The 15,704-nt window shown below is 40.2% G+C and overlaps 1 long non-coding RNA gene across 1 annotated transcript; it reads left to right on the top strand.

The window, feature by feature from the left end:
- Nucleotides 1–276: 276 nt before the first annotated feature.
- Nucleotides 277–2,141, top strand: LOC137165677 (uncharacterized). Its single transcript, XR_010923454.1, has 3 exons — nt 277–344; nt 1,226–1,369; nt 1,815–2,141. It is a non-coding gene; the product is annotated as an uncharacterized lncRNA (long non-coding RNA).
- The last annotated feature ends 13,563 nt before the right edge of the window (nt 2,142–15,704 follow it).

Below are 15,704 nucleotides of genomic sequence, written 5' to 3'. Positions count from 1 at the left end.
AAAATTAAGACAATTGGCAGTTGCAAGTGCAAGGTATATAGTGAGGGCTTTGTAGTGCTCTTTTTTTTAATTGAAATAAATATATTTTAACTAATACTTAACTAAAGAACGCCAAAAAGGGAAAGTTCAGGGAGGGGTGTATAAATTCCACAGGTATCCATTAGTTAAGAGTGATAAAAAAAAACCATGTTAACAACAGACACTGAAGTTTTGTTTAAAACAAAGCATATAATGATATAAAAACCTGAGCTTTTTTGTTGAGGAGGAGGAGGGGAATACAGACAGTCCTTTTACAACAGAAAGTATCTTTTGACAGGGTTGCTGCTGCCAGACTGCAAGATATGGTATGTTGTTTATTTTATAACTCTGAACATATAAAATATTCTTTACTTTTCTCACTAATAATGATGCATGTCTTTATTGAAGACGTAGCTGTTTAGTATGGATCCAATAACTTTAAGCCATAATGTGGCAAGGCCAGGTAAAACTCCATTTTAACTATGCCTGGGTTTAATATTGTTGTATTAAGAAAAGGGTATTAAATAGGTTGTATAGTGCTTAAATTGTTATGTGTGGTTTAGAGGCATATGTGATATGCCTTTTTTTTCTATGGGAAAATGTATGTTTATCCTCAGGAAAAGGTGTACATAGATGTGTGGTTTTAAAAAATATTTTGTGGCAAACCATTTGATTTTGCCTGTTTTTTTAAATACTGGGCTTTCTACCCTGTGAAAAATGTTGCGTGTTTTAAAATGGGTTTAAAAACATTGGTTTATGAATTTTAGATGTAAAATACCTTTATCCTAAGGAAAATAAAAGGGGGACAGGAATGTCCCAGGAAGTTAGTATTTCCCAGGGAAGGAGAAGTATAAAGTAGGGAAGTTTTTCCTCTTTCTACGAAGGGAAAAATGATGTGTATGTTGTTGTTTGCATGCTTTTGATAATGGGAGCATAGTGAAACGTGCTAGTGTCAAAAATATCTGTCTGTGGCTGACATCTGACGAAGTGAGTTACAGCCCTCGAAAACTTATGCCTGAAGAAATTAAATTTGTTAGTCTTTAAAGTGCTACAGGACTCTCATTGTTTTTGCTAGTAGAAAGAAACCCCCAACGCTGTGTGTGTGAGAGAGAGAGTGCATGAAATGGAATTTGTAAAGCACTGTCTCTTATAAGATTTTAAACATATTAAACACCCTAATTAAAATTTTATTTTATGATTTTACAAGTTTATTACATAGGTTTTGTAATAATGGATGGTCAAATAAAGAGAGATCCCTAAACCATGATGTAAACAAGCTCAAAAGAAAAAAGAAAGACAACTGAAAAGGAAAATTCTCCAGCATGAACAGCTGACAGACAGTTGAACCCTAGTAAATATGTTTTAATTATTTCTTTGGTCATTTAAGCAAATACATAGGGGAAGGTGGGTTTTGGTGAGAAGAAATTATTATAGAGAGTTACGTTTTACAATATTCACAAAAAAAGTAAGAATGGCCATACTGGGTCAGACCAATGGTCCATCTAGCCCAGTATCCTGTCTCCAACAATGGCCAATCCCAGGTACTTCAGAAGGAATGAACAGAACAGGATAATTATTGAATGATCCATCCCCTGTAGTCCCAGCATCTGGCAGACAGAGGCTAGGGACACCCAGATCATGCGGTTGCATCCCTGACCATCTTGACTAATAGCTAATAGCTTGGCTAATGGTTTTGTCATTGATAGACCTATCCTCCATGAATATATCTAATTCTGTTTTGAACCCAGTTAAATTTTTTGACACTAAATTGGAACTTCTCTGTTTTTCCTAATCAGGCCTAACTCTCCTGATGATACCATAATCAGATCTACGGAGACCCCACCAACAGAATCATCAAGGAACCGGGAATCAGAGACCTTTAACAATAATGCACCACAAAACATCAGCAGAGCACAGACAAAAGCACTAAGACATTCCAATGCTCAGGCACATCAAGCCAAAGGACAAACCAAAACATGGTGGTAAAATGCAACAATACGAACAAACCTCCAGTTCTTCAGAGGTTGACACCACGCTGAGCCATGAGAAAGCTGTGAGTGAAAACACAAAGATTCACAGTGCTGAAGCATGTATGTTAGGAGTAATGAATAAAAAAACAAAGATTGAAAGTTCACACACTACAAAAATGTTTCCTTATGAAAAGTCTGATACTGTTTGTTAAATATGGTTTCTCTTCAGGGGTAGTGACATATGTTAAAGCTTTTTTTGAAGATTATGGGTAAGTATAAGATTATGTCACAACAGTCATGGAAGTCATGGATTCCATGACTTCCAGAGACCTCTGTAACATTTTCTGCTTCAGCTCCAGAGCAGCGGAGCCAAAGCTGTCAACCATCAGGGGGTCCTGCAACTCCCAGCCACTGGCTCTGGAGCTGCTAGCCGCCACAGGGGGTGGGGACCAGAAGCCCCACGGCACCAGCCCCAGAGCTCCAAGCTTCTGCAGTCAGCACGGAGACCCAGAACTCCCAGTCTTTAAAAAGAGAAGATTCTAGTGGAGGCTTTCAAACTGGCATGCCAGAGAATGAGGTCATGGAATCTGGCACTTGGGATGTAAGGGGTGTTGGTGACTCTCACATAGAGTCTGATTTAGAAATTTCCCAGAAAGGTCTGTAGAGAGGCTCCCAGCTACTTCTGATGAACCATGCAATAGCGATGGCCCTTTGGAGGATAAACTCTCAAATGGTGTCTGATAGTTCCGAAGAGGAACCTTCAAACAACCCTGAAAATGATGTGTATATACAGGGAGTGAGAAGCTGGCAATCGGGAATTACTTAGATTTAGGGGAGTGTTGTATTGCGAGGAATCTTTTGTCAAACAGGAGCAAATAAATTCAAGCCAGCAGGTCGTGGATGCTGTTCACAGGGGTGCACAGCTAGTTCTTGTTGATGCTATTCCCAGGTGATTCTGTTCAATTACATTTAGAAAGCCATAGTTTAAACCACCGTTTGTTTTTCATAAGAAGAACTAGTGATGAACTGTCTGCTGAACATTTTGTAAATCAGGCCACTACCCTACAGAGTAGTCGAGAGATACATATTGGTGGGACATTATACTTTGTTTTGACATAACAATCATAAAAAAATATGGGTGGGGACTGCCATAGAGTGTTAAATTCTATCTCCAATAATCTAATCATCAATAAAAAGAGACAATTTAGTAAACCTGACTAACACTGACAATAATCTGTGTTTTTTGTGGGCAGCCTCTTGGCCATTATGCCTGATGGGAAACCCACAAATGCAGAATTGTTAGACAAGGTGAGAAAACTGCATGAAAAACTGGGTTAGCCATATTAAAAAAAAAAAAAAAAAAAAAAGATCATGAACCGTGGTGTAATAGTGAATAGCATTTACAAGTCAACATATACAGGTGGTGCTTTATGTGGAGATAGGAGGGGTGGGCTTTTTTTAAAAAAGGGGACTTGGTGTATCCTGAAACTTCTTTTGGCCTGCTGCATGCTGAGGATCATAATGGGATTCTGGATGTTAAAAAGTTGCTTGGTGCGAGAAATTTTGAGTTTTGCCACATGCTGTACAGTCACAGCCATGCTTGCAGGTTTTGGGGCTGCTTCTGTTTGAGCACAATATGTGCAGACAGTAGGGGTGTGCAGCTGAGATGCCCTAAGTGGCGACTGTATTGAAAGTCCAAAGAGTGTTTAGACAGACATGTAGATTTGGCATTAAAAAAACCAAGTTGATTGCCTGTCTAAAACTTTATGTTATAAGCCTCAGTCTCATGTGTTTTGTGGACAACATTAGAAAGCCTGACTCACCAGAAAATAATATTTTTTTTTTATTATTTTGAATGCACACAGAAGACAGGGCTGCATGAGCCTAGAGTGAATTTTCTGGGGGGAATTTAAGGGTGACGAGTGTCTTTCTGCCTTTGTTAAGACCTTTATTGGTAAAAAGTTCTGGGACTGCACATTCATAGAGCGCAATTCCAAAGGTTATGATGCATAATTTGTTGTTTGTTACTGACTTAAAAGATGCATGCAGAACTGATAACTCAGAGTGGATATTAATGTTTGTGAAAGTTAAGGCCCCAGACATTCATTTTACAGATTTTTTAAACTACATGCCTATGAAGTTTAGCATTCTCCCATAGGCAATGGGGTTTGAAAGTTTTAAAGGGTATTTCCCTCATTCTTTAAACGCTTCAAAAACCAAAATTATGTAAGACTTACGTCAGGGTGGAAGACTATGCACTGACAGCACAGTGCCTGGGGAAAAAGTATGATTTCTAGTCAGGTATCGGGACAATCAGCATAAGACATTTGGCTTCCAGGAACAGCTTGCATATTATTGTCAGCAGGATGTCAAAATTTTGAGATAGGCCTGCAACCTGTACAGGTAAAAGATCATGAAAATGACAAAGATGGGAGACAATGTAGAGAAAGGTCTGATAAATTCAGAGAAGTAAAGTTGTATGTAGATCTTTTCTGGTACATAACGCTGTCATCAATCGGCATGGCTATGTACAGGTTTATGTTTTACAGTCCAGCACCATAACACTTTTCTTTCTTCCCTCCTGTCACAGACAGAATCAGAGATATTTGACCTCAGTTATTCATTGGCCCTTGTATCCCTCCCACAAAGAAAATATTCAGATACAGCATGCTTTTGAATTTAACAGGTGTTTTTTCTAGGGCTGTGTCACCTGTTATTGCAAAAGAATGCAGGACCCTATGATGGGGACAACTTTCAGGTTTCTTTATTATATGACCCAGCTTAAGACTGATTATCTCAAAAGATGAGTGTATGTGGTTTGGACTCTCTGGGAGCATGAATGGAAGGTGTGAAAGAAACAGATAGGGAGCTTGCAGATTTCTTAAAAGTCCTATTGCCTCAACCATGGTGCCTAGGGATCTCTTTTTGGGGGAGGAGGGGAGGGCGGGAGGGGAGACTGATGCTATTTGCCTGTATTACAAACCTAACCTTGGTGAAGAAATCCCCTATTACGATTTTACCAGTCTGTACTCTTTCATAAACAAAGCCAGAGAATACCCTATCAGAAACCGCAAAATTGTTCATGACAAATTTGGCTTGCTCACAAATTGTTTTGGAATTACAAAAATCTTTAAAGTGCACCCCCCATAACACGTCTTCTCCCCACTGTTGCCTGTCAGAGTTGGTGGCAAATTTATGTTCCCACAGAATTACACCTGTGCAGAAAATGAGCCGCAGAATACATGCACCCACACTGATGAGGAGAGGGCCATTCTGGGGACGTGGCGCACTGTGGAATTAAATGCAGCTCTAGCAAAGAGGTAGGTGGTGGTGAAAATCTATGAGATCTGGCATTGGGAAGAAAAATCTGACAAACTCTTTCCTGAGTACATAAAATATCACCTCCATCAGGAACAAGAGGCTTTGGGATGTCCCAACTGGACTGAGGATGAAGAAAAACAAAATAAGTACATTCATGATTTCTACCAGAAAGAAAGCATGGGTTTACACTAATATGGGACCAGGGTGAACCCTTCAAAGTGCCAAATTGCTAAACTGCTTTTAAAATTTTCTGTGGGTAAATCTGGCCAAAGAGCAAACATATCTAATACCACCATCATGAGACATCCTGACAAATGCTTTCAGTCCTTATATTCCCCCCACTTATGAGATTTCACCCTCCAAGTGTATCGATGATCAAACAGCCTATGTGTTTTGGAAGTATGCAAAAGAATGCTACATGGTCTCTGGCAATATGAACATCTTCATAGCAGGCTTTCACCACCGCTTATGGCCACTTAGAACTATACAATATGTTAGACAGGTTGGAAGAGCATTGCCTGTATGAGGACAGAAAGATAGTGATATTTAAGAGACAGGAGGAGACTAGAACCTCACCAAGTGAGATCCTACATCACATCATGGAGTTTGTGTTAACAGGTCCAAAAACATACAGGTACAAGCTGTCAGGAGGAAAGTGCTGTGTGAAAGTCAAAAGGGGTTACTCTGAATGTAGCAAACTATAAAAAAAATCAACTTTGACAACTTGAAAGATCTAATCCTGGACTATATTGTAGACCCCATGGAGAACACCCCTAAAAAGATAGAAATGCAGCAGCTCTCTATCATAAGGAATAAAAATCAGTGGCAGATAGAGACAAAGATTCACTTACTTTTTATTTGAAGTTCAGACTCCCCATCGTTATAGTCCACAAAGCCATTGAAATGTATTCTTAGATAAAGTTCCTTTTCTCCTTCTGGGAAGAGCTGCAATGTGGGCTGGTGAAGACTTCATGCTGGTTGCTCCCTCTCTGGTGATAACTGAGTTGTTACCTTCTTCCCTTTTTAGCTTGATGGCTTTATGTAAATACACCTTCCGTATCTCTGCCTGATGACCAGGCTGGTTAGCCAAACAAATACACATTCCATCATCTAGGGCAGACTGGGCTTATGTATTGCTTGCCAAACACATTTTAAGAACATAATTCTAGCACATATGCATAGCTTTTTGTACACACTTCATACATTCAACTCAAGAGTATTAATGACCAGTGAGGTATATATTTTCCAATCATATATTACCTGCCATCTTTTGGGTATAAATCATGACAAAAGTGTGAAGTGTAGGGAGTATGCCAGGCCTGACAAGAGTTGCAGACACAAAGTGGTGAGCCACAAATGGGCCTCTGTGTCACAAGGCCTCTACACACACATAGGGTTTAAGAAACGCCACCACCATCTCCTTTTTTGCCTCCTCCTAAAAAGTGAAAGATGGCAAAAAGACCTACATGACTCAGTGTGTAATGTTTTTCACACTTTAAATAGTAATTTTGAAATGGTTACGTTTTGTTTTAAATAAAAACATTTTATACTTTTCAAAAATGTTAATATGTGTAAAAAACAAAAACAAAAAACACTAGTTGTCTTTAAACCCTACAAGAGGCAGTTGATTGAGAAACATGATTATGAAGTCCTTGTATGAAACAGGTGTCTGGACTTGTTGAAACATGTATTGAGTAGTCCTAGACATGCCTGAGATTTTATGGTTTTTATTTTTTACATCCAGTCATTTTGTGCTAAGTCATTAGAATACAGTTGTAAAATCTGTTCAGAAATTAAACCCTGGCTATGGTGGTCTAAGAAAAACACTCAGTGCTAGCCACAGGTAACAGAGTGGGGGGTTGTGTAATTGTCCAGAGAGGAAATACATCAGTTGCCTTTTTGTTCAAAAGTGTTAATGTTTCTAGAAAATAAAATGCTGTTTGGAAAATGAAAAGAAAATGCTGTTTCATACAAGTCAAAAAAATTTCTCTGTGGCCACACTCCACCAGATATAAGGCAAGCCAGTGTTCACCCAGTTGGTTGTGGTGGCAGAGGTGTTAACTACCAAAGTTAGGGAGTCTCTGAAATAGCTTGCCTCTGGCGAGCCGATCACAAAACGAACACATCTAAGAAATATTCTTTTTTGTAAGGGTTAGTTGATCGAACGAGCGCTAGCTGTATGGTGTCCATATTCACATATAGTCAAACCGAATGTTTCTCCCATGATTTCTCTCTATAGCATTGTGAAAACCCCCATAAACAATCATGTTGACTGTGATTGTCAAAGCCTTCACAAAATGTATTTCTGCTCTCAGGTTTCCAGTTTTAATAGGGAATAGTGGTCTGCTCCTTCCTGTCAGGGGACAGGTCAAAGGCAAACAATGTGTAAACTTTGGCAAACTCCTTTGGCAAACAGAGCGTGATCTTTCATGCATTTACTAGCCCTTTGTATCAAATTCATGCATACTCTCATGCTGTTCCAGGCCTCAAAGTCTGGTTTCAGAGGCTTAGCCAGTATCTTTCATCATCCACATACAAGGCCACAAAATTAATAGTGTAATGTTTAAAGTGAAAGGGCGTTTTAATGTAATCTCCACTAAAGGCATCATTATCCATACACCCAAGGACAAGCAGTTTGGATAACTGCCCCCAAGAAAAGGCTCTCCTGGTTACGGACTCTTCTGCCTGTGGGGATGCTAAATACTTTCATCCCCACATTGACACCAGAGAAATTCCCAAGACCCCATTTTGTATTCCCGACCTCCATTTTGAATAAGCAAGAGTCACTCCACCATTGGAAGCTGCAGGTCACATGGTACTTCAAAAGTAGGGGAAAGATCAGCTGAGGTAAACAACAGAATTAACTGGAAAACCAAAGTAGGGCAAAGGTCAGCAGATCATGAGTCTGAGGTAAACAAGGGCTGCAGGCTAAAAACAGAACTGGCAGTGAGCTTGTGTGGAATGTTGGCAGTGAGCCTGGGAAGTAAAGATGGGACAAAGATATTAACAAACGCATCTGGAATGCTCTGACAGGACGGTAAAAGGGCAGCAGAAAGAAGAGGGAGAAAGTTAGGTGAAGAGCAGAGGGGAGCAAAGCAATGCAGAGAAAGGAGACCTGAAGAAGAAAGTGGCAGCCACAGTTGCAGAGCGCCCTGTCCAGCAGCAGGCCTGAAGCAGCTGCACAGGCAGCAGCAACAGAAGTCAGCAGAGTAACCCTGTGAATTAAAATGATAGCATGGTGTAATATTAGTGTGGGTGTGGGGAACGGGTAATAAAGATGTGTAAGTGTGTGCTGATTGTGAAAGGAATTTACCCATGTGAAGATTAAAATATAAGAATGGCTGTCAGCGACATGTGGCAGACTGGCCATCTGTAACAGGGCACAGCCACTTAGGATCATCTCAGCTGAATGTTATTGTGATTCGGGGTGCTCTTTAATTTGCAGAAAGGATTTGTGTTTTAGATTATTATTGTATTAGGGATTATTATTTGCACCAATAAAAGGTGTTGAATGCTACTTGTGTCAATCATTTATCGGAAGGCTGTATCCCTGTCCCTCCAAGTATTTCCTAAGCCATGCTGGAGACCCATACCTTAGGAAAACAGATTGGTTAGTTGGTGAGCTATTTTGGATGTACCCTAAATCTTTTTTCTTTGGTGGGAGAAGGGGGAACAATGCGGCCCACGGGATATTTAGCATTAGTGGTAAGCAGGGCTTCTGTGTGCCCCAGACGAACAACAGGGCCCACCTGCACTTTCTTCACAGAAAAGGAATGCTGATATAACCCATAATTTAAAGCCTTCAGCCACATTGCCCATTAAACAGACAGCATCTTTACTGCATGTCAGTTTAATTTTCACATCCACACCATTCAATAATTTTTTTTAGGTATATACAGATGTAGATGCCATGACAACTGTATCTTCCTGCTCTGTACAGTCAGGTTTGCCCACCTCACAAACCCTTGATTCTTGCCATCCAGCTCCATTGTTTCATGTTGTCTGAGGTATCTGTAAAACAGGCCAGAGGAAAATGGTGTGGCAAGCATATTGTTACTGTAATTGTGCACTGATTCTATAAAAGCCCTGTAAAGGTAACTGTTGTTGCTTGGCTTATAAGGCGATCTCCCAGCGTGACATCCAACTGACTGAAAATAGAGGCCACAGGTAATTCACCAGAGCCATCTTGGCTCCCGGCTTTTGAGGCTGGCCCCATCTTTTAACAAACTTGCAACAAAGGTACAGTAGTATGTTTTTTAAATCCATATAATCTATGCCATTCCCAGCTAAAAAAATTAAACATAGCATCATCTGTAATGGCCTATAGAGATTTGTACTTCAATTTATATGCTTTTCTCAATGCTGGTCTGAGTTCGGGCTATTTGGAATAAATCTAGTTTGGATTTGGTGCATTTTTCAGACCTGCAGTGAATGAAAGCCATGTTGATTAAAGTTTCTTTTACCAGGTGAAGGGCATTTCCTCATTTGCACAGGTTTCCTCTTGGACTTTTGCTTATGGCTTGCCATGTGTGTCAAAACCCTTCTTTTAAAGAGGTTTGGGGCCACATGTATCAGGGATATGACAGACTTCTCTTTCTATCAAGTCTCTTTCTTTTCATAGACATCACTCCAGAATCATCCTGTGAGGCTGTGTTACCCACTTTATCCAGAACAGCTCTGGAGAAGTGCCCTACTACATCTTTGGCTATGTTTTGTGCAGCTGTTTATACATGTGGTATAATAATCACTAGTCTTCTTCTCAAAAAAAGGTACGGCTTTACGAAAGACACTATAGTATATGCCCCTGACACCAGCCCCATACATCACCAGGATCCCATGATATCCAGAAAGGGCATATTCAGCTTGGGCTTTATAATAGTTTCTGTAGACATTTGGGTCCCCATAATTTTTTAGGATCGTCATGGTGTTTTGTTTTTTTTTTAAATCTCCCTCTCCCTCTCTCGGAGTGCTGGTTTATCTTTATTTCAATGGTGATGGTGTCAATGTGGTGCATACTGACAGAGACATAATGTGATTTGTTATTCATAATAGTAACAAACTCTTTCTTGGATGGGGATGCAGTATAACCTGGGTACAGAAAAGTCCCCAATAAACTGGTGTTCTATGATATCTGTGTACAGCAATTAGGAGTTGAACCATCCTGTAATGTTTGTTGAGAAGAGGCTTTTTTTTGACACTGTGATTGGGGCCAATCCCAAAATATTAGGTAGTTCCCTGCTGGTAGAAAATGCATAAGCAACATGAAAGGATTTAAGGCTAACTTTTCTACCCACAAGTTGTAACTCATGACCACTTCAGTGGTTTGCCTGTATGACTAGCCACAGTATTGTTCATACGATCCAGTAATTCAGCAAGAAATAGCCTCATTATAGATTGAAATTCCATTCAATCCAAGGGCAATTTCAAAAGCGGTATCTTTGTTGATACTGTTCTAGCTGTGTGGGTATTGTATTTCCACTAACCCAACCTCCCAGGTCACCAGCAGATCCAAAGGCTTAATTAGCTGTATTGTAAAGTTCAAGCTGGCATTTTGGGGAGAGATCCCCAGAGCTGGTATTGCTGAGCAAAGTCATGTAAAAATCCCCATAGCTCATTTTTTCTCTCTTTGTAGGAGTAATTCCTCCCCTCCCCCCAATTTAAAGAGGCTTCTACTTCTTGGGCCACCCCAATCATTTCACTAGTAGCCACTTTTATCTCCCCTTTCCTTTCACAGTTTGAATGTTTTCAGTCCTCTAAAACCTGTCCTGTTTTGGATTAACTGTTTGTAATTCTTCAAGGTAAAAAGATCCAGAAACTGTCTGACCCCTGAAATCTTTTAACTGGTAAACAGTCTCTGTCCCTTGGTTAAATTTTCATCCACTACAAATATTTAATCTATAAACATTTATTCATAACCTCTTTCAAAAACTCTGTTGGTTTTAGATAGTCTCACATGGTCACCTTTTCTGAAAGAGAGAAGAACGTGCTTTATCTTAAAATTGTCTTCATAAACCCTTTTCCACATCAGCAGGTCTGGTACCTATAGTTCTGTGAAAGCTTTGGTTGTAGCTCTTGATAAATATTAATAACACATCAATGTAGTGAAAATTTGAGGGATGTAAAATATCTCCACATCTTAGATTTTAAAGTTATGTTAAACACTCCACACCCTTTATTTTGACTTCATTATTAGTAACAAAATGATGAATGTTACGTTGCTTTAACAATGTGTTTTAAAGGTAGAGTGACTAACCCGGAATGATACATAAACTCTATAAAACACTACAGAGATTTGAACCTAGGGCTCCCAAGTCAGTGCCTTAACTACTAGACCATCCTCTTCTTCACACTTTAGTTTTTACCATTGAGAACCTGATCCTGCCATCCTTGCATAGAATGGTCCTGAGAATGTGAAGTAGAGGCACAAGAGAGGCTGTCTCCCTTCATCTCATATTAGGTGAAGAGAGAAGTTATGAGAATTTGGGTTTTAAAAAACACCACAAATCTTTTTTTTTTTTTTTTTTTAAATCAATTTTGCAAAGCACACACAGCATTCAAAGAAGCCCCGACACAGATAAAGCCAAAAAAGGGAATGGGAACTAGTAGCTACTGTTGTTTACACTGTTCTATCTCAGCTGTCAAAATTCCACTTATTTTCATTCCTCACATGGTGGGTATAAAAACAGTATTAGTTGCCTCCAGTTATCCTTCAAGAAACAACTGTGGTAGTGAAATAGAGTAACAGATAATGGATATCTGAGTGTCTCAGATATGCAATACAAAGTTCAGTCCTATTTGTCTCCATATAAAAATAAAATCCTGTCACACAATAATGATTAGAATCACTCCAGAGTCCAGCTGAGAAGATAGATAAATTCACAAAGATTAAATCAAAAGAACAAAAGTGTTGCTTGCCCAACAACGGATGTGTTGACTCAGTCTTGGCAGCACAATATCAGCCATGCGCCTATTGAGATCATACTCCAGATAGCTAATTTACATGATTATCAAAATGGTTATAATCAGAATGACAATAATTCATCCAGCAAAAGCTTCCTGTTCCTGGTATGGAAAAGTACATGGCAAGCAAAGATCTTCACACACGGAGTACCATATCAATATTATTATTGGTTTGTATCTGTATTACAGTAGTTACTGGCTTAGTGGATGGAAGGAAACAGTAGATGTGCTAGATCTTGATTTTAGTAAAGCTTTTGAAACACTTCCACATGATATTCTCATAAGCAAACTAGAGAAATGTGGTCTAGATTAAATAAGTATAAAGTGGGTGCACAACTGGCTTCAAGGCCATACTCAAAGGGTAGTTATCCATGGTTCACTGTCAAACTAGGAGGACATATCTAGTGAGCTCCCTCAGGAGTCTGTTCCGGGCCCAATACTACTCAATATTTTTTCTAATGAAATGGATGAAAGAGTGAAAATTTGCAGATGTCACCAAGCTGGGAGAGGTTGCAAGAACTGTGGAGGACAGGATGAGAATTGAAAACAACATTAGAATTAGTTTGAAATGAAGAAGATGAAATTCAGTAAAGATAAGTGCAAAATACCTCACTTAGGAAGAAAAAAAAATCAAACAACTAAATGGGGAATAACTGATTAGGTGGTAGCACTGCCGAAAGGATCTGCGGTTTATAGTGGATCACAAACTGAATATGAGTCAATGTGATGCAGCTGCAAGATAGGCTAATATCATTCTGGGGTGTATTAACCTGAGTGTTATATGTAAGACACAGGAAGTAATTGCTCCACTCTATTAGGCAATGGTGGGGCTTCAGCTGGAGTACTGTGTCCACTTCTGGGCACCAGACTTTAAGAAAGATGTGGACACATTAGAGGAGAGCAACAAAAATGATAAAAAGGTTCAGAAAAATTGACCTATGAGGAAAGATTAAAAAATTGGGCATGAGAAAAGTCATGAGAAAAGAAAACTGAGGGGAGACCTGAGAGCAACCTTCAGATATGTTAAGGTATATTATAAAGAGGACAGTGATCAATTGTTCTCCATATTTCCTGAAAGATATACAAAAAGTAATGGTCTTCAACTGCAGCGATGGGATTTAAGTTAGATATTAGGGAAGACTTTCCAACTCTAAAGTTATTTAAGCTGTGGAACAGGCTTCCAAGGGAGGTTGTAGAATCCTCATCATTGGAGATTTTAAGAAAAAGTCAGACAAACACCAAATCAGGGATGGTCTAGGTTTACTTGGTTCTGCCTCAGTGCAGGGCACTGGATTGTATCACTTAATGTCCTTCCTAGACCTACATTTCTATGAACCTATGATTTCAGGCTCAGGAGCTGCCCACTAGACATCTTTTGCAAATATTAAATTATCTTTAAAAAGTGACTCATTCACTGATAGTCTCCATTTTATTTATCATTGAACATCAGGGTCTACCGTGCCACTTGGATGTCCCACTGCCAGGTCATTTGCTGAGCACTGTCAATCCTGTACACTGAATAAGGCAAGGGGTCTTGTGGACAACATAGATGATCATGTAATTAAAGACTGTTTCATAATGCACACAGACAATGGTTCCAAGGGCAACAGTTAAACATGATATATGCCAATTTTTAAGTGTTTGACTTTGTAGCCTTGAAAATGTGAATTTGCATATTGAAAAAAGTTATAATTTACAGTCAGAGAGAGCAAAATATTTCATAAACACTATCAGAGCAGTAAGGAAAGGATAACAGTGCCATGTGATGCTTTAATATTAGGCTAACTCTCACATTAGAATGAGGGAAATGTCTGACAAAGGATATAGCAATTTGCACAGTGCACCGGCAATGTAACAATTTACTTCCCCTCCAGAGTGCTACTGGGGAATTCTGGGAGGAAGGCATTGTGACTTCTGGTGCTCCCCTTGGGGCAGTACATCCTGTGAAGAGCCAGGCAGCAGAGAGACACCGGAAGGAGTGGACTAAAGGAGTGGGTGCAGTGCCACTGAGGTCATGCAAGGTGACTAAGAAGGACAACCGATCCAAAAGAATAGGAGGCACTTATGAGTCAACACCACAAAACCAAGAGAGAGCCCACAGAGAGAGATCACAGATCTCAAAGTCAAAGAACCTACTGCAGGCCAACCCCACAGGAAGGTAGCAGATTCTGCAAAGATAGTTTTCTACACTCTGAGGCAGGAAACAGGGAGAGGTCATTCCCTGTGTGGTCACTTGTCAAGGAGATCATACTCTCTCAAAGACTTTGTAACCAGATGAGTCTATGGTAAAGATGAGATTCCAACTCAGCTATGTGCTACCAACCTCTGGTGAAAGAGACATGGGGTTGGGTTTGAGTGTCAGTTATTTGCTTTTAGCGTTTAGATTAAAATGTTTTTAAAATTGGGAAAGATGTATCGATCATTGGAATTGGAATCAGAGTGTCAATGTTCTTTGGAGGAATGTTATTGATGGGATATCAGTGGAATAGGGAACATGGGGAGTTAGGTTGTAAGTGACTCAGGCCTGCTCTACACTACAGACTTTTGTTGATCAAAGTCAGCTTTTTGCGCCAAAACAGTGGTGGTGTACAAACTGCAATTCCCCTCCCCCACTGACCCAACTCCCCTGATTTTGTGACAAAATAAAATCACCTCGACAAGAGGCATAGAGCTTTTTCTATCAAACTTTTAGCAACAAAAGGTCAGTGTATACACCTCACTTGGTTACGTCATGGTAGATGGCCTTCAGGAAGTGTCCTACAAGCCCAGCCTGACTGCTCTGGCCATCAGTTTGAACTCCTGCCCTGCAGCCATCTGCCCCTCACCCTGTAAAGCCACAGGACTTTTGAAATTCCTCCTTGGTCAGCGTGGAAAGCTCACATCTCATCTTCCCAGCTGACCATGGAGGCTCCATGCATCAAACACTCTCCCTCTTGGAGCACACCATAGCTCTGATCAGCATTTGGGGAGAGGAGGCTGTGCAGTCCCAGCTCCGCTCCAGCCGAAGGAGCTTCAATACATTTGGTCAAAGGACTATGAACGGGACACACTGCAGTGCTGTGTGAAAAATCAAGATGCTGTGGCGGGGAACCAAAAGGCTAGTGAGTCAAACTGTCGCTCTGGTGCAGAGCCAAGACCTCTTGCTTCCATAAGAAAATGGAATCCATCCTCGCCAGTGCCTACTTCCACCACCAAGAGACCCGTGGATACGTCTGTGGGCCCGGAGGGTTTCAGGCAGCCCCAGCCCTCCAGCTCTGGCAAGCAAGATGCAGGAGAGAGGAGCTTGGTTAAGGGATTTTTTTGAGCTGATGTTGCTCGGTTACACGAGGTACAGCGGTCATTTGCTTTGTTGCATTTTACAGCTGGTAAAAAACGATAGAAATGGCCAAGAGTAGCTGTGGTTGTATGTGCTTCCCATTTCTGTGTAGTGTGACA

This window comes from Emydura macquarii, unplaced genomic scaffold, assembly GCF_026122565.2.
Source record: "Emydura macquarii macquarii isolate MOO-44397 ecotype Brisbane River unplaced genomic scaffold, CSIRO-AGI_Emac_v2 contig_318, whole genome shotgun sequence".
In the NCBI taxonomy this organism is placed as follows: Eukaryota; Metazoa; Chordata; order Testudines; family Chelidae; genus Emydura; species Emydura macquarii.
Note: the sequence above shows the minus strand (reverse complement) of the source record. Positions and strands in the feature narration are given on the sequence as shown.